Here is an 18224-nt window from a genome sequence, read left to right as displayed (position 1 = left end):
TTCTTTGATCGGTTTGTTGAAACTTTTTTATCATGAGGGCGCCTGGGTGGTTCAGTCGGTTACACACCACACCGACTTTGGCTCAGGTCGTGATCTCGTGGTTCGTGGGTTTGAGCCCCGAATTGGGCTCTGTGCTGACAGCTCGGACCCTGGAGCCTGCTTCGGATCCTGCGTCTCCCTCTCTCTCTGCCCCTCCCTCATTCACGCTCTGTCTCTCTCTCTCTCACAAAAATGAAAAAACATTAAAAAAATTTAAAAAACACTTTTTTATCATGGAAAAATTTTAAACATATACAAAATACAGAGAAGAATATAATATACCCCATGTACCAGCTTCAACCATTGTCAACGTGTTGTCAGTCTTGTCTCAGATATATGTGGCCCCCTCACTTAGACAGATTATTCTAAAGCAAACCCAGACATCATATACTTTCATTTGTAACGACTTCAGCATGTACCTCTAAGAGATAGAGGGCTCTTTTCAAAATCATAATTCTTTATTTTTAATCACAGCAGAAAAAAATCATTAATCTGTAAATGCTTTCTTTACACAAAAGAAACCTGACCCCATGGATTTTTTTTAATTTTTTTTTTTTAATGTTTATTTATTTTTGAGACAGAGAGAGACAGAGCATGAACGGGGGAGGGACAGAGAGAGGGGGAGACACAGAATCGGAAGCAGGCTCCAGGCTCTGAGCCATCAGCCCAGAGCCTGACGCGGGGCTCGAACTCACAAACCGTGAGATCGTGACCCGAGTCGAAGTTGGACGCTCAACCGACTGAGCCACCCAGGCGCCCCTGGATTTTTTTTTATTCGATGCTATTAATAGATATCTGCATTCCCTGTGTCTTCTAGTCTCCAGGTGAGCAGGAGAGTTGAAATCTTTCTTTTTTGTGTACCTTATCGATCTGCACAATCTATCAAGAGTCCACATTGGTGGGTGCTATTAGAACAATGATCTAACCTGCAAAGTTTGCCCATTTTTTTTTTTTTTTTACATTGGCATGATCCACAGATCTGATGAAACTTCTGCTGCATATCCAAATTGTCTGGTTACGACAAGACTAACAAGTAACTGTGTCCTTATTCCAAGTTCATTATTCATGCATCAGAACAGGATGTAATTTCTCAACATGCCTGGCTGCCTTCACTAGGAATAAATTAATCCTCATGCAGAATTTCAGCTGGCTCTTGCACTGGGGGGTGGGAGGGGCAGAGGGGTGGAGGGACATTTGTATTTGGTGGGAGAGCCGACGAGGGGAAATCCACAATGGAGCTCACGAAAATGAGTCAGTAGAGGGCAAAGCCGTGAAAATAAACTTCTTGTCTCCGGATTCCCTTTTTTTGTGCAGTGTGTCTGGGGAATCTGAGCACAGCAGAGAACTCTGAGGGCGTGCCAAAGGCATGGCATCCCCGGCTGTGGAGTGAGGATTCTTGGGCTTAAGATCTCTTTTTGCCTTGCTCCAGTAACTACTACTGTCGGGCCTGTTTTCTGAGCTCTGAAATAGGCCAAGAAATATTACCTGGGGGTGAACAAAATGAGAAAATTAGCACAGCACGCTTGTTATGGCGTCTGGTAAAATAAATGCTTAATAAACGGTAGCCATTATTATCCGCTGTAAGGTGTTCACATTCATTCCAGAAAATGGGTTCCGGGAGTGGATGTCCGGGCCTGTGCTGTCTAACATGTCACACCAGCCACATGTGACGACTGAGTGCTGGAAAGGTGGCCGGTCTGAACTGAGATGTGAAGTAAGCGTGAAATTACCCCCCGATTATAAAATCTGAGTTTGATTTTTTTTTTAAAGAATGTAAAATACCTCGTTAATAGTCTTTATATTGATTATGTGTTAAAATAATGATACGTGGATGTTTTGGCTTAAAGAAACAAAGTGCTGAAATTCATTTTACCTCTTTTTAGTTTTCACCACGGCTTCTAGAAAACTCAAAAGGAGACATGCGGCTTGTATTCTAGTTCTCTGCCATAGTGCTGGTGTAGACGGTGCCTGCGTAGACTTGACGGGGATTGGGCTGGCCTGGGCGCGACGCTCGCCCACAGATGAATGTGTTAAGGAACACACGGGCGCTTCTGAGTTGGGGCGCTCGGCACGGACACAGCACGACCATAAGCCGACGTATCTGCTCTCGTGGCCGGTGGCGTTCAGGCCCCAGAGAATCCGCGTCTTACATCTTAATGCCACGAAGGTTTGGGGGGTGCCGTGGCTGACTTTGGGGATAGGGATGGCTCCAGATCCCGGGGAGAATCGGGGGCGGTGGGAGAAGGGAGAGGAAGCATTCTGATAAAAGGCAAATTCACTAACGCGTCGAAGGTTCCCTCTCAGCACACTGCAGTCAGTTTTGGGTAATGAACCATCATCTTCCAGCAGTGCGGCTCACCCACTGTCCTCCTTCTCTCGGCAGCAGCTCTGAATGTGCTCACGAGTTGCTCAGACGCACGCAGGAAGGAGCACAGCGACCGTGGCAGACAGATTCACCTTCCCAGCCGGCACACCCTCTCCCCCCCATCCACCCTGCCCCCCCTTAGCACGGAGCCTGCTTGGGGTTCTCTCTGTCCCTCTCTCCCTGCCCCTCCCCCATTCACAGTCTCTCACTCTCTCCCTCTCTCTCAAAAAAAACTAATACTTTAATTTTTTCATTTACTCTACACTTTAATAATATATTGAAAGTTTTCACACTTTTAATACTTTTGATGCTTTTAAATTTTATTTTTGATCCCTTAGATTATTATTGCCAAACAATAGAAATTATGTTAATGTCTTTTTTTAAAGTAATCTCTACACTCAAGTTGGGGCTCGAACTCACAACCCTGAGGTCAAGAATCCCATGTTCTTCCTTCTGAGCCAATCAGGCACTCCTGTGTTAATGTCTTAATGCTAAAAACCTAAATAGTGATTTTCGGACTTGACTCATACATAAATCATAGCTCTGAGACACTTATTTTCCTATTCCTCTGTTATGAAGCTATATTTTAAGGTAGTAGATACATTTCATTTGACTGTTTCTTAAGTTGATTTATAACTTTTAGTACTTAGACATAGGTAGGCCTCTGTTCTCTTGACGGCAAATCCATAAATATCAGATGGGCCAGTGTCACTTTGGCGGGCTGGGTGGACATCTGGTGGCCTGCTGATTTCTGAAGTTTGTTACATGAACTATTTTATAAAATGCATCAGAAGAAAATAGCTCTTTTTAAAATGCCGCGATAGACATATCCTTGGGCAATTGATGTTTCTCTCCCCAGCTGCTTGCTTAGATCCACCCGCCTGATGATGGCAGTCAGACTCCTGGTTCTAGTTCACGTGCGTATCCTGGCATTGTGTTAGAAACATCAAAGCATATTTCAAAGTATGTGCCGTGCCCAATCTTGGTACTTGTCTTCTCTTTCTCATAAGTTCCCCTCGAGGCTGCTTCATGGTTTCCCTGCCCACTGACTTCCCGCCCCTTAACGGCACAGTTGTGTCCCTTCCTCGAATACTGTTGACAGCAGTCTGACGTAGAAAGCCCACGATGCCTGTATCGATGCTGTTAAAGTACCTCATTTCACTGTGGTCTAAATGCGTTAATGTAAACATGCTCTGCCTATTTGGGCTTAGGAAGTCACAATTGCCCTTGATCCAGGCCCCGGATTTCCAGCTACCGCGAAAGCTCGTCACTCAACAGATACACAAACCTCATCCGGATACACACAGTTCCTTGTCCTTTATTAGAGAATGCTAGTCTCAAAATCTTTGCAGCCTTTTCCTTAAAATGACAGGTATTTTTAAAAAGGTAAAGCCAGCGATTCATGAAAATACTCCATCTCATGGCAAGTCGTGGTTTGGGCAGAAACGTGCCCTTGGCAAAGTAGATCCTGGGTTTATTTCTCCGTGCCTGTCTCCTCTAGGCTGACCGTTGGCTAGTATGGTTCACCGTTTTCCTCAGAAGGGAAGTAAAAGCCGAGGGATGGGACAGATAGTCGGTTACTCTTCTTTCCAAAGTGCTTACCAATGTGGCTCTCCATAAATCATTACAATAAACGCTATCTATTTACTCTAGTGGTTCTCAAACCCAGGTGGTAGATCCCAATTGTGTCTGGATGCTCGTACAGCCCTGGGTGCTTTGTGTCAACATACATTATTGGTGTAGGCTTCAGGATCGTGGGTAATTATGTAGATTTGTGTGCAGTTGTATGTACGAGTCTTAACAGACATTTGATTTGAGAGTGGAATAGTCACTATTTATTTAAAAGCTTCTTCTCGACTTCTCCTAAAGGCCAATGGTTAAATGTTAACTGGCCAGTGTCAACTTTCGTCCAGTGATATGATCAGAGTTGACATTTATTTTCTGATTGAATTTCGGGCCAATCTTCCAGAAGGTGGGCCTGTCACCTACATGGACTTTGGTCTCCTTGAGGGAGTCCAATTACTTCCCATCGCCCATCAATCGAATTGCCCAGAAAGCCCCAGTGGCTGTTACTTACACTGTTAGTACTGTCTGTTAAGAGTGACACTCTGGGTAGGGGTTTCCCTGTGAGCTCTTAGAAATGAGGAGAGTTTTACGCAGCATTTAATTATCCAGTCTTTCTCAGTGTTACGGGCAGCCATTGATTGCCCCAGGGAAACTAAGAACTAAGGGTTCTCAGCTGCAGACCGGGGCCTTGGGTGGAGGCTCATCCTTTTAGGGGCACATTTTTCTCCTCTTGCTCTCAACCTCTAGGCCATGGCTGTTTTGCCTCCCCTACCCCAGTGGATAATATCCTTTCAGGGAAATGTGTAGCGAAGGAGATAAGTATATTTTTTTTCTTTCAACATTTCAGTTGATTAGAAACTGTCTTAAGGGTCTCTTGATGTGTCCCCCCCTTTGTGTCACAAATGTTGTGTGTTGTAAAGATGGGACTGCAGCCTGTTTATCTCACTTCGTGCTTTCTTCTCCCTCCAGGTCCTGGGTGCAAGATTCAGCTCCAGCTTTATTCCAGGGAATATGACTCCATCCACCTTTAGACCGACCTACTATGTGGAAATGTCCAAATGTAGAGGTCGAGTGTATAATTTGTTCATTGGGACAGTTCAAGGCAAGTGTTTCTAGTTGGTCAGCAGCTTTGTTCCTGGGGTGACTTGGGGGCCCAGGATTCATCCATCTCTGGTTCCTTTTTCTCCAGGAGATGGAGAAAGGAAGGGTGGAAAATACACCTGTTTCTTAAGCCTTGCTTCAATTGACACATATCCCTTCCACTAACACTCTCTGGGTGAGAACTAATGACATGCCATATCCATATTTTTTTAAGTTTATTCATTTATTTTGAGAGAGAGAGAGCGAGCGAGCAAGTGCATATGTGAGCAAGAGAGGGAGGGGCAGAGAGAGAGGGAGACAGAGAATCCCAAGCGGGCTTTGCACTGTCAGCACAGAGCTCAGCTCGGGGCTCGATCCCATGAACTGTGAGATCATGACCCGAGCTGAAATCTAGAGTTGGGCACTTAACCAACTGAGCCACCCGGCAGCGGTGCCCCCAGTGACCTGCCATATCTAGATGCAACAAGGAGCTGGGAAATACAGACTTTGGAAGGGTAGCCCCTTTCCAGGGACAACTGCATTCCATGGAAGGAAAGGGATTGTAAAAGCTGGTGAGCAGTCATCTGCCTTTGGTTGAATTCCCTGGACTTTGTAACACCTATTCTCTTCCTGACTGTCTATCAAAATCCTACTCATCTTTAAAAGCTCAGCTTAAATGCCATCTCATTCACAAAGTCCTCCAAGATCTCATTGTTGGAATTAATTGTCCTTCTCCCACATACTTGGCTCATGCCTCTATTATGATACAAGACATGATTTGTTTCCCTGGCCGCCTCTCCAACCATACAGGGTGAACCTCAGGACTGTGGACTGGAAGTTCTTTCTTTCTATACCTCCCACATCACCTAGAATATCTCTGTACACAGTGTTCCCTCAGCTATTCTGAGAAATGTTATCGGAATTTAATCGCTTGAATGTTAAGTATATAAAATTCCTCAGGAAGTATGATATTGGCCTACCAATAAGCATTTCTTAATTACCTGCTATACGAAACCCACTTCCTGAATTTAAGATGCTTATAATCTAATAAGGATGTCAGACATAAGCCCTTTTAAAAAGACAGAAGAAAATACTTAAATTCTTGAGGTACTGCTAACAAGCCCATCAGTAAACTGGTATTTAACAACTCGGAAACCAGTGACATCTGAGGGTTGCAGTGCTGTTATATATACAATATATACATCAAACATTATCCGTCAGTGAATAAATAATAAAATTCAAATCTTTTGTTATATTTTTTCAAATATAAACATTCTGATTTTATGGGCTTTAAAAATCATTTAGGTATAATTATACCATATATACAGAATTTATACAACCATGATGAGGTTCTCTGTAATTTACCTCTAGATTGAATCCAAAAGTTAAAATCAATAAATAGCATTTATGCTATTTTGGTTACATACATATACACTATGTGCAAATGTTTGTATGTATATGCACACCCATTATATATATAGTGACTCTGTCTATATAGCATATTGCTAAGTCATATGATTACACTTCTCTCTCTGTGGTGCAATGTCATGGCCTCTGCTAATCTCAAAGGAAAAGGCTTAAGTGGGCTATCCTTTTATACATTTCACCAGATGTAACATTACTGAGTATAATGACAGTATAATATGAATGTTTATATTAACTTCTATTACCAGTTAAAGAATGAAAAATAGTGATACTTATAACTGGAAGAAAGGGGAGGAATAGGTGAGGAGGGGATAGATAGATAGATAGATAGATAGATAAATAATATGCTCATCTATCATAGCAAAAAAGTCAATAGTTACACTGCAAGATTCATAAACCAAGAAATAACTGTATGATTATGATTAATGAAAACCAACTACTAGAACACTAAAAACAAACGGCTAAATATCCGATAAAAAGTTAATAGCCAACATATACAAAGAACTCCTACGAATCAATGCAAAAAACCAAATAACCCTATTTAAAAAATGGGTAAAAGACCGGAATAGACATTTCACCAAAAAAGACATACATGGCCAACATGTATATGAAAAGATGCTCTAATTATCAGGGAAATGCAAATCAAAACCACAAGATGTCACCTCACAACTGTTAGAATGGCTATTCTCACACAAAACAAAACAAGTGTTGGTGACAATGAGAAGAAAAGGGAACCCTTGTGCACTGTTGGTGGGAATGCAAATTGGTGCAGCCACTGTGGAAGACAGTAGGGAGGTTCCTCAACAAAATTACAAATAAAGTTACTATTTGATCCATCAATCCGACTAATGTGTATATATCCAAAGAAATTGAAGTCAGGATCTCAAAGAGATATCTGTACTCTTGTATTCATCACATTATTTATAATATCCAAGAGATGGAAACAAATTAAACGTCCGTTGAAGGATGAATGGATAAAGAAAATATGGCATATATATAGAATTGGATATTATTGCACCTTAAAAAATCAGGAAATCCTGCTACTTGAGACAACATGGCTGGACCTGGAGGAACGCTAAGTGAAACAAACTGAGCAGGAAAGGACAAAGACTGCGTGATCCCACGTTTATGAGGAATCCAAAATAGCCAAACTCACGAAACCAGAAAGTAGAGTGGAGTTTGCCAGGGGCTGGGGGGAGGAGGAAATGGGGAGGTGTTGGTGAAAGGGTACAAAGTTTCAGTTATGCGAGATGAATAAACTGGAGATTTTTTGTACAACAGGGAGCCTGTAGTTAACAATACTGTCCTATATTCTTAAATATTTGGTAAGGAGTAGATTTTATGTTAAGTAGCCTTTACCACAAAAGGAAAAAATAAAATAAAATAAAATAAAGAAGCAGAAGGAAACTTTTGGAGGTGATGAATCAATTATGGCCTCCATTGTGGATAGTTTTAGGGGTATATAGTTAGCCCTAAACTCATCACATTGTATACATTAAATATATGCAGGTTTTGCCTGGCCATCATACCTCAATTAAGTGGTTTTTAAAAAGCAAATGGGGGGCGCCTGGGTGGCTCGGTCGGTTGAGCGTCCGACTTCAGCTCAGGTCACGATCTCGCGGTCCGCGAGTTCGAGCCCCGCGTCGGGCTCTGGGCTGACGGCTCGGAGCCTGGAGCCTGTTTCCGATTCTGTGTCTCCCTTTCTCTCTGCCCCTCCCCCGTTCACGCTCTGTCTCTCTCTGTCTCAAAAATAGATAAACGTTAAAAAAAAAAAAAAAAAAATTTGGGGGGGGGGGCGCCTGGGTGGCTCAGTCGGTTAAGCATCTGACTTGGGCTCAGGTCATGATCTCGTGGTCCGTGGGTTCGAGCCCCGCGTCGGGCTCTGTGCTGATGGCTCAGAGCCTGGAACCTGCTTCCGATTCTGTGTCTCCCTTTCTCTCTGCCCCTCCCCCGTTCGTGCTCTGTCTCTCTCTGTCTCAAAAATAAGTAAACGTTACAAAAAAAAGAAAAAAAGCAAATGGTTGAAAGTGAATATTGTGATCAGGAGCAGACATAGCCACCTATTCAATTAAACTTTTTAAATTACATGTGTTTGTATCTTTGATTAGTTATCTTTAAAAAAACAGAATTTTTTCTGTTTCTGCTCATGCTCTGTCTCTCTCTGTCTCTCAAAAGAAAATGAAAAAAAAATTTTTTAAACATAGAATTTAAAATTAATTATGTTATAATTTTTAAAGTGTTGCTGAATTTATAATAGCTATTTTATTATTATATAATGTACATAATGGTATCTGTTTTTATATATTATATAAATATATAACTATAAAATAACTATGTGAAATATATAATCAATACATAATGTTAATAATACATCTTTATATTCTCTTGAGGTCAGCTGGAAATTCACGTTAAGTATGAAGTTTATACTCAAAGGTACACAGCCTTAATCTTGGGACCTAATGCCGTTACATATCTAAGTAATTGACAATCTGAAATCATTCTGTTTAAGAAAACCCTTCTAAAAAGGTCCAGCCCTACAAGGAAGATCAATTGGGAAGGTCTGTTCATATTACAAAGAATTCAGAACAGATCTTCAAATCCTCGTCTTCACTAACACAAGATTCATCGGAGGTTTAAAAATTAAATCAATACACAGCTTTTCAGGAACACAGTCATCATGTTAAGAATGCAGTCGTGAAAAAAAGCAAGCCCAGGAAGGGTGTGATTATTTACAAATGTGTGGTGAATTTTCTGCCTCATTAACGAATGCAAAATGCTCTTTTCTTTCAAAGAAGGCAGCACAATAAAACCATTTCAGTGTGTAAATGGATAGGAAAGCAGATCACAAAAATGTGAATATAGACTAGCTTTTATTTCCTAAAAATGCTGCTCATAGGCTATCCACTTGGGTGGAGTTGAACTGGGATGGAATCACCAAAATTCTGGGCTGGAGACCCATGATTTAATTTGTAACCTCACTTTCAAATTTTCCCAGAAGTTCTGAGGATTGTAACCCCATGCCCAGTGACACTAAGGCATTTGAAACAAGGCTAGACCATGCATTAAAAGGTCATTTCCACTGGACAGCCAATCTGTCCATTGTATTATGGTTTATAGAAAATTTTGATTGTGACTGGCAAACAGATTGATTTCTGTGGGAAAATTTTGCCTGGTAGGAAAAGGAACTGAATAGGTCAAAAGGATATATTTCTTCCAAGATGGTTCTGATTTATGTTGGTTGGCATATTATGTGGTTTAGTCAAATCTCTTGGGTCACCATGGTTTCCCAAATAAGAGGGAAAATAAATTCACTTGCCTAAATCCTACCCTTTTCTCTCTTCCCTATTTTGGAGCTTTTCTTTCATTTCATGATTTTCACCAATTACAGGTTTGAATGCTCATCTGCTAGACAGCCAATGATCCGTAGAGAACCATCTAGTCTTAGATGCTTTTGCAGATAAAATTTAAGGTTGTCTTATGCACAAATAAGGCAGAGTGAAGTCGGTTCTTCTGTAAAAAAGAAGCAGAAAAAGAAGAGGAACAAGGAGGAGGAGAAGAAGGAGAAGGAGTATGAGAAGGAGAAGAGGAAGAAGAAGAAAAATGAAAAGCATCAAACACGGGCTGTCAAGATTAACTAATGGCGTATTATTACTGTCAATGGTGTTGAGTTGTTCGGTGGGGTTGCCAATGTTGCAACCGTGTATATATTAACTTGTCCAAATTACAGAAGTACAAAATCACACCTTTGTACTTGTCCGAATAAGGAAGTACAGAAATGCACACTTTTGAGGCTATGAAAATCAGTGTATATAGAGACTCAAAGCCAATGAGCAGAGAGAGAATCATACCTAGGGCAATTCTCGTGGGTCAGAGTCCTGTGAGGGGTTAGGAGCCCAAGAATAAATGTATCTAATCACATCTCATTAACCAAGCTGGGAAGCAAAGGCTACAACACCTGCTCTTGTCTGTTTTTTGCTACATGAGGACAGAAAACATTCATTGTACCACATGGGGGACAGTGAATGTGATGAACCCATTGTTAAGTTAAGGAGTCTTTCTGAAGTAGCATACTAATATCTGTCAGTCTGGGGTTTCGCTTTTAAGAATAATGTGTCTTTACATTTTGAAAATTGTGGATAGGGGATATAGTTCCAGGGCTCGGCACCTTTGCAAATATAAGAAAGTATATGATGACGAGCCTCCTTCCCACCTCTGTCGCTTATCCACCCAGCTGTCACCACCCCTCACCTTTGTCCCTCAGGCAACCACCGTGACTAGTTTCTTGCCTATCCTTTCAGAGCGTTGTGTTTATATACAAGCAACTTCAGAGATATATATTCTTACTTACCTTTCTTGTTTACACACTACAATCCTTCAGAACCTTGGTTTTTTCAATTAGCATTTCCAATTAACTTCATGCCAATGAGCACACAGAGCACATTTTCCAGGTTGGTTTAGGCTGCAAAGTACTACGTCGTATGCATACATCATAATGTATTCAGCCGGTTCTCCATTGTCAGATAGTTTGTTTGGGGGTTTTGCTATTAAAAATAATACTGAAGTGGAAAGTTTACGTAGACATAATTTCTCACTTGTGCAAATATATCTACAGAGTAAATTTACAGGAAGAAGATAGCTAGATCAAAGAGTGAATACATTTGGAATTCTAATAGCACCAAGAGCCCTGCAGAGAGCTGGTACCAATTTGCACTCCTAAGAGCAGTGTGCGTGGTAGAACCCGGTTGGCCACAGCCTCACCAGGAATACTTTACCATGGTTTTGAGCTTTCCTACCTGGTAAGTGGACAGCGATTTCTCAGTGTTGTTGCAATTTGCAGTTCTCTTATTATGAGAAAAGTTGAGTTACCTTTTCTCTGTTTTTTTTTTTTTTTTTGTTTACATATTTTTATTTTTGAGAGAGAGAAAGAGAGAGAGAGAGAGAGAGAGAGAGAGAGAGAGAGCACAAGTGGGGGAGGGGCAGAGAGAGACAGGGAGACACAGAATCTGAAACAGGCTCCAGGCTCCTAGCTGTCAGCACAGAGCATGACGTGGGGCTCAAACCCATGAACCGTGAGATCATAACCTGAGCCAAAGTCGGACCCTTAACTGACTGAGCCACCCAGGCACTGCGAGTATCTTTTCTCTGTTTAAAACTCGTTTGCATTTCTTTTTCTGTTAATTGTTCTGGTCATTTTCCTATTGAATTGTTGGCCTTTCTTTTCTGTACTTTTCTTCTTCTTCTTCTTTTTTTTTTTTTTTTTGGTCTTTTTTTTTTTTTTTTTTTCTTATAGATCTCTAGGAGTATGTTGTTTGATTCCCACTTTACCTTTCAACATTATTACTTCCAGTGGTGTTTGGTAATACAAGATTTAAACATTTTTTATTACTTCTGGGTTTTAAATTATAATTAGAAAGTCTTTTACCACTCCATAATTATAACAAATGCTCTCATAATTACCTTTAATATTTTCCAACTCCACATTTACACTTAAATCTTTGATTCATTGGGAATTTATCCTCATGTATGTTGAACTGCATGGATTCAACTGTATTTTTTTCCCCAGAATGCTCCCTGTTGTCTCCAAACCATTTATTAAATAGTCCTTTTCCCCACTGATTTGAGATGCAATTAAAAAAAATGTTTTTTAATGTTTATTTCTGAGAGAGAGACAGAGTGCCAGTAGGGGAGGGGCAGAGAAAGAGGGAGACACAGAATCTGAAGCAGGCTCCAGACTCTGAGCTGTCAGCACAGAGCCGGACAGGGGGCTCAAACTCCCGAACTGTGAGATCATGACCTGAGTCAAAGTTGGAAGCTTAACTGACTGAGCCACCCAGGTGCCCCTAGATGCATTTTTTTTTTAAACTAGTCTGTACACCCAATGTGGGGCTTGAACTCACCACCCTGAGATCAAAAGGTGCATGGTGCACCAAGCAAGCGAGCCAGATGCAAGTTTTATTGTAATGTCTCATAAGTATTCATGTATATTTTCTGGGCTTTTTGTTCAATGACATTGGTGTCTCCTATTCACATGCCAGTACCATAGGTTTTTAAGACATTAATGATAATTTTATGTTTTAACATTTGCTTTTCTTTTTCAGAGTTTTCCTAGCTATCCTTATTTGTTTATTTTTCAACATAAATATTAAAACTGGCACATTCAATTAAAAAATGAAACAATAACAGCAGTAGCAACAAAACAGTAAGAATACCTGTTGGCATTTGATTTATAAGTTAACTGTGGAATAGGGCACCTCGCTGACTCAGTCAGTAGAGCATGAGGCTCTTGTTCTTGGGGTTGTAAAGTTGAGCCCCACGTTGGGTATAGAGACAAAAAATAAAAATCTTTAAAAAAATAATAAATTAACTATGGAAGAATTGACATCTTTACAGTGTTGAGTCTTTTTGTTCCAGTACACAGAGATCTTTCCATTTGTTGAAGTCTTTTGTTGCTGTTGATTTTGAAGTGTTTTTACATGACTCCTGCAATTTCTAGTTTGTGAATTCCAGTGGGATTTTTATTTTTTTGGTGCTGCTGTGAGCGAACTCTGTACCAGTAAGGGTTCTCTTAAGAAAACAAATGGTCCCATTTCAGTTGGATGGCTTGGGGAGATAAGAGAAGAGTTGTATTGGCAAATATGTGAACAAGGTATAGAAGAACAAAGAGCACAGAGTAGTACCTTCGGGAAAGTAGCAGCAGTTGTACGGTCCTTCGTCATCTTCACACCTGGGCATGGATGGCAGAGGGCAAGGAGTTGCTGTAACCCACATACACAGCCTTATTGCAGATAGGAGTCATACTCTTCCTCCAGGGGCACCACTGGCCCACTGTGGTTCCAGCAGAGAGGACAGTGGTAGAGGAAGAAATAAGCACGCTATCTCGGGGCACCTGGGTGACTGAGTGGGTTAAGCATCCGACTCTTGATTTTGGCTCAGGTCACGACCTCACTTGATTTGTGAGATCGTGAGATCGAGCCCTGCATCGGGCTCTGCACTGACAGTGTGGAGACTGCTTGGGATCCTCTCTCTCCCTCTTTCTCTGCCCCTCCCACCCTTCTCAAAATAAGTAAATAACCATTAAAAAAAAAAAAAAATGTTACCTCCCCTAATCCTTTCCTTCAGATCTCCTGCTGGAGCTTCCCATTGGCCAAACCAACCAGAGGCAAAAGGATAAGAGAGCCCATTGATACAGTCAACAGGCAATATAATTAAGCCTATCTGGGTGGGGAACAGGGTGGAGTCAGGTGGAGAATGAATCTGGGGGGCAAGACAGGATATCCAACATATTGTCCTTTCTTCCACTGGGTCTTCTACTGGCTGATTAAAAAAAGAAAGAAAGAAAAGATACTGATTTTTTGCATATAGATTTTTTTTTTTTTTTTTGGCAACTTTTGAGATACATTGTCATTCAATAAAATTCACAGAGTTTAAGAGTACGGTTCTATGAGTTTGGGAAATGTATACAGTCACGCAAACCCCACCAAAATCAGAAGAATTTCACGTTCTCTCAACAATCTCTTCTTCCAGCTCTGGCCCAAGGCAACCACTGATCTGCTTTTCGTCCCTATGATTTTGTCTTCTCTAGAATTTCATACAAATGGAATAATTTGTTGGCTTTTGTGTCTGGTTTGCTTCACTTTGCATATTTTTGAGTTTCATCCATGTTTTTTTGCATGTATCAGTAGTTCATTCCATGGTCTTACCAAGCAGTGTTGTATTGTCCGGATATACAACAACTTGTTCACCGATTTACTACTTAATGAATATATTGATCGTTTCCAGTTTGGGGCAATGGAGCATAATGTTGTTATGAACATTTGTCTACAGTATCTTTGTGTGTAGATATATGTATTCATTCTTGGTTATATAGCTAGGAGTGGAATTGCTGGGATGAATATTGAGTGTGTGTTTAACCTTTTAAGAAAGCACCAACTTGTTTTTCAAGGGGATATAGTATAGTATAGTATAGTATAGTATAGTATAGTATTGTTATAGTATAACCACTAGCAATATTCGAAAATTCCAATAGCTTCATCCCCATGCAGATACCTCATATTGTCAGGCTTTTTAAATTTCCGCCAATCTAGGAAGTATATAGCAGTATCTCTTTGTGGTTTTAATTTGCATTTCTTTGCTAACTAGTGACATTGAACATCTTTTCGTTCCTTATTGGCCTTTTATATATATTCTTTTATGAAGTGTCTGTTTCAATCTTCTGTCCATTTTTTGACTGAACTGTGTGTCTCCTTATTGGTAAGTTGTAACAGTTCTATGTTCAGGACACAAGCCCTTTGTTGGATGCTTTGCAAATTTTTTCCCCATTTTCTGAAGAGAGTCTTTTGAAGGGGAAAAGATGTTCATTTTTATGAAATCCAATTTATCAATATTTTCTTTTGTTTCGTGCCTTTATGTCTTAATAAATTATTGCCTGATTTTATATCACAAATATTTTCTCCCATGTTTTCTGCCTAAAGGTTTTAAGACTCAAGCTTTTAGGGGCGCCTGGGTGGCTCGGTTGGTTGAGCGGCCGACTTCAGCTCAGGTCATGATCTCACTGTTTGCAAGTTCGAGCCCCGTGTTGGGCTCTGTGCTGATAGCTCGGAGCCTGGAGCCTGTTTCAGATTCTGTGTCTCCCTCTCTCTCTGTTCCTCCCACGCTCACACTCTGTGTCTCTCTCAAAAATAAATAAAGATTAAAAATAAAGACTTAAGCTTTTAAACTTAGGTCTATGATCCATGTTGAGTTAATTTTGGCATATGGTAAAAGAGTCAAGACTTTTTGCCCCCCCCCCCCCCCCCCAATATGGACAGTACGGCACAGTTCCAAAGCCATTTGTTGAAAAGACTATCCTTTCCATCATTTAAATCATTTAATTATTTGGACACCTGAGTGAAAAACCAATTGACTATATATGTTTGGATCTATTCTTGGACTTTACTCCACTGATTGGTGGGCCTATATTACACTCTGGATCGTGGTAGTTTTGACACCAGGTGGTTTAACTCTTCCAACTTTTTTCTTCTTTTTAAAATTGTTTGACTATTTTTGGCCCTTTGCATTTCCATGTCAATTTTAGAATCCACTTGTCAGTTTCCAAAAGAAAATGCCTGCTGTGCTTTTGATTAAGATTGCATTGAATCTGGGGCACCTGGCTGGCTTAGTTGGTAGAGCATGGGACTCTTAACCTCAGGGTTGTGAGTTCAAGCCCCACGATGGGTGTCGCGCTCAAAAAAGAAAGAAAGAAAGATTACATTGAATCTATTGATTAGGGAAGAATTGATATCTTAATATTGAATCTTCTAATTCTTAAACATGGCATATCTCTCCATTTATTTAGGTCTTCTTTAATTTCTCTCAACGTTGTAAAAATCTTCTACAACTTTCATTAAATTTATTTCTAAAGATTTTTTTTTATGCTGTTGTAAATGTATTGGTTTTTTAAATGTCATTTTTAATTGTTTGCTGTTAATGCATAGAAATAAAATCATTATTGCATATTGATCTTTTATCTTGAGGTCTTGCTAAACTCATTTATTATTTCTAGTAGATTTTGTATATTCCCTCAGGATTATTTTTATTTTTTTTTATTTTAGAGAAGTGGAGGAGGAAGAGAGGTAGAGAGAGAGAGAATCTTAAGTAGACTCTGTGCTCAGTGCAGTGTCCCCCTCAGGGCTTGATCCCCAACCCTGGTATCCCGACCTGAGCCAAAATCAAGAGTCAAATGCTCAACCAAATAAGGCAACCATACACCCCCACCTCAGGAGTTTTTACATATGTGATCATGTTGACTGTAAATTTGGTTTTACTTCTTTAAAAACTCTATGCTCTATTATATGTTTTCTTGCTTATTCACTTGGTTAGGACCTCCAGCTGAATAATAATGCTAAATACAAGTTGCAAGGGTATATATCTTTGTCTTGTTCATGTTCTAGGATAAAAGCATTTACTTTTTCAACATTCGGTATGATGCTCATGCTAAGTTTTTCACTGATGCTCTTTTTCAAGGTTGGAGATATTTCACTCTACTCTGAGGTTGCTGAGAGTTTTTATCAGGAATGGGTGTTGAGGGGCGCCTGGGTACCTCAGTGGGGTAAGTCTCAGGTCATGATCTCGTGGTTCATGAGTTCGAGCCCTGCGTTGGGCTCTGCACTGACAATGTGGAGCCTGCTTGGGATTCTCTCTCTCCCTCTCTCTGCCCCTCCTTTGCTCTCTCTCTCTCTCTCTCTCTCTCTCAAAATAAATAAAAATATGTAAAAAATTAAATTAAAATAAAAAGCAATGGGTGTTGAACTTTGTCAAATACTTTCTCTGCATCTGTTGAGATGATCATATAGTTTTTGTCCTTTATTCTATTAATATGATGAATTACATGAATTGATGCTCATATATTAAACCAATACTACATTTCTTTATTTTTAAATTTTTTTTTAATGTTTATTTATTTTCGAGACAGGGAGAGACACAGCGTGAGCAGGGGAGAGGCAGAGAGAGAGGGAGAGAGAGAGAGGGAGACAGAATCCCAAGCAGGCTCCAGGCTGTGAGCTGTCAGCACAGAGCCCGACGCGGGGCTCGAACTCACAAACCGCGAGATCGTGACCTGAGCCAAAGTCGGATGCTTAACCGACTAAGCCACCCAGGCTCCCCCAATACTACATTTCTTGGACAAACCCTATTTGTTTATGATTCATGATGCTTTTAATATATTTCTGGGCTCAGTTTTTTTCCTAATATTTCCTTAAGGGTTTTTACATTTATGTCCACGATGGATATTGGTATATAGGTTTTTTTCTTGTTATGTCTTTGTTAGGTATTAAAGAGTAATGCAGTAAAGTATTTCCTCCTCTTTTTTCTGCTGTAATTTGTGAGAGATGGGTATCAGTTATTCCTTAAATGTTTGATAGAATTACCATGAAAGCAGATGGAAATTTAAACATTTTATTTGTTATGTCTCCTGTTTTCCAAGTCTGTTTTTGTAATTTGTGTCTTTTTAGGCATTTGTATATTTCATATGGCATTGATTTTTTTTTTTTTTTTTTTTTTTTTTTTTTTTTTTTTGAGACAGCACGAATATGGGAGGGACAGAGAAAGAGGGAGAGAGAGAATCTAAGCTTAACACGGAGACTGACTTGGGGATTGATCCCACTACCCTGGGATCATGACCTGAGCCGAAATCAAGAGTCAGAGGCTTAACTGACTGAGCCATCCAGGTGCCCCTGGCACTGAATTTTTTGGCATGTTCATAACATTCCTTTATTGTCCAATCTTTAGTGAGTGTAGAACTATACTGAGAATCCTCTGTCATTTTTTTTCATTTCATTGGCAATTTGTACATTCGTAATTGACCAGTTTACCTAAAAGTTTATGTTCCATTGAGATTTGCTAGGAACCAGATTCCAATTTCATTGGTTTTCTCTTTAGTTTGTCTATTTTCTGTTTAATTGATTTCTACTGTTACCTCTATTATTTCTTTACCTGCTTTGGGTTTAATTTGCTCTTTAATTATTTGCTTAAGAAAAAAGTTTGTATCACTGGATTTATTCATTTCTTCTTCTCTAATATAAGCTTTTTAATGCTATAAAGTTTCCTGTAAGCATTTTCACTGTGTGCTTACATTTTTGTTCAACTCAAAATATTTTCTAATTCTGATGTCTTCTTTTCCTCAGAGATTATTTAGAATCATGTTTAGTTTCCAAATATTTGAGGATTTTCCAGGGAGTTTTTGTTACTGGCTTCTGGTAAATTCTGTTGTGGT

General features: G+C 39.9%; 1 non-coding gene across 1 annotated transcript; it reads left to right on the top strand.

Annotated features, from left to right (window-relative positions):
* Positions 1-8272: 8272 nt before the first annotated feature.
* TRNAP-UGG lies at positions 8273-8357 on the top strand. The gene has a single exon. It is a non-coding gene; the product is annotated as a tRNA-Pro (tRNA).
* Positions 8358-18224: the final 9867 nt, after the last annotated feature.

This window comes from Panthera leo, chromosome A1 (assembly GCF_018350215.1).
Source record: "Panthera leo isolate Ple1 chromosome A1, P.leo_Ple1_pat1.1, whole genome shotgun sequence".
In the NCBI taxonomy this organism is placed as follows: Eukaryota; Metazoa; Chordata; class Mammalia; order Carnivora; family Felidae; genus Panthera; species Panthera leo.
The sequence above is the reverse complement of the archived record's forward strand: the minus strand, read 5'-3'. Positions and strand labels throughout refer to the sequence as shown.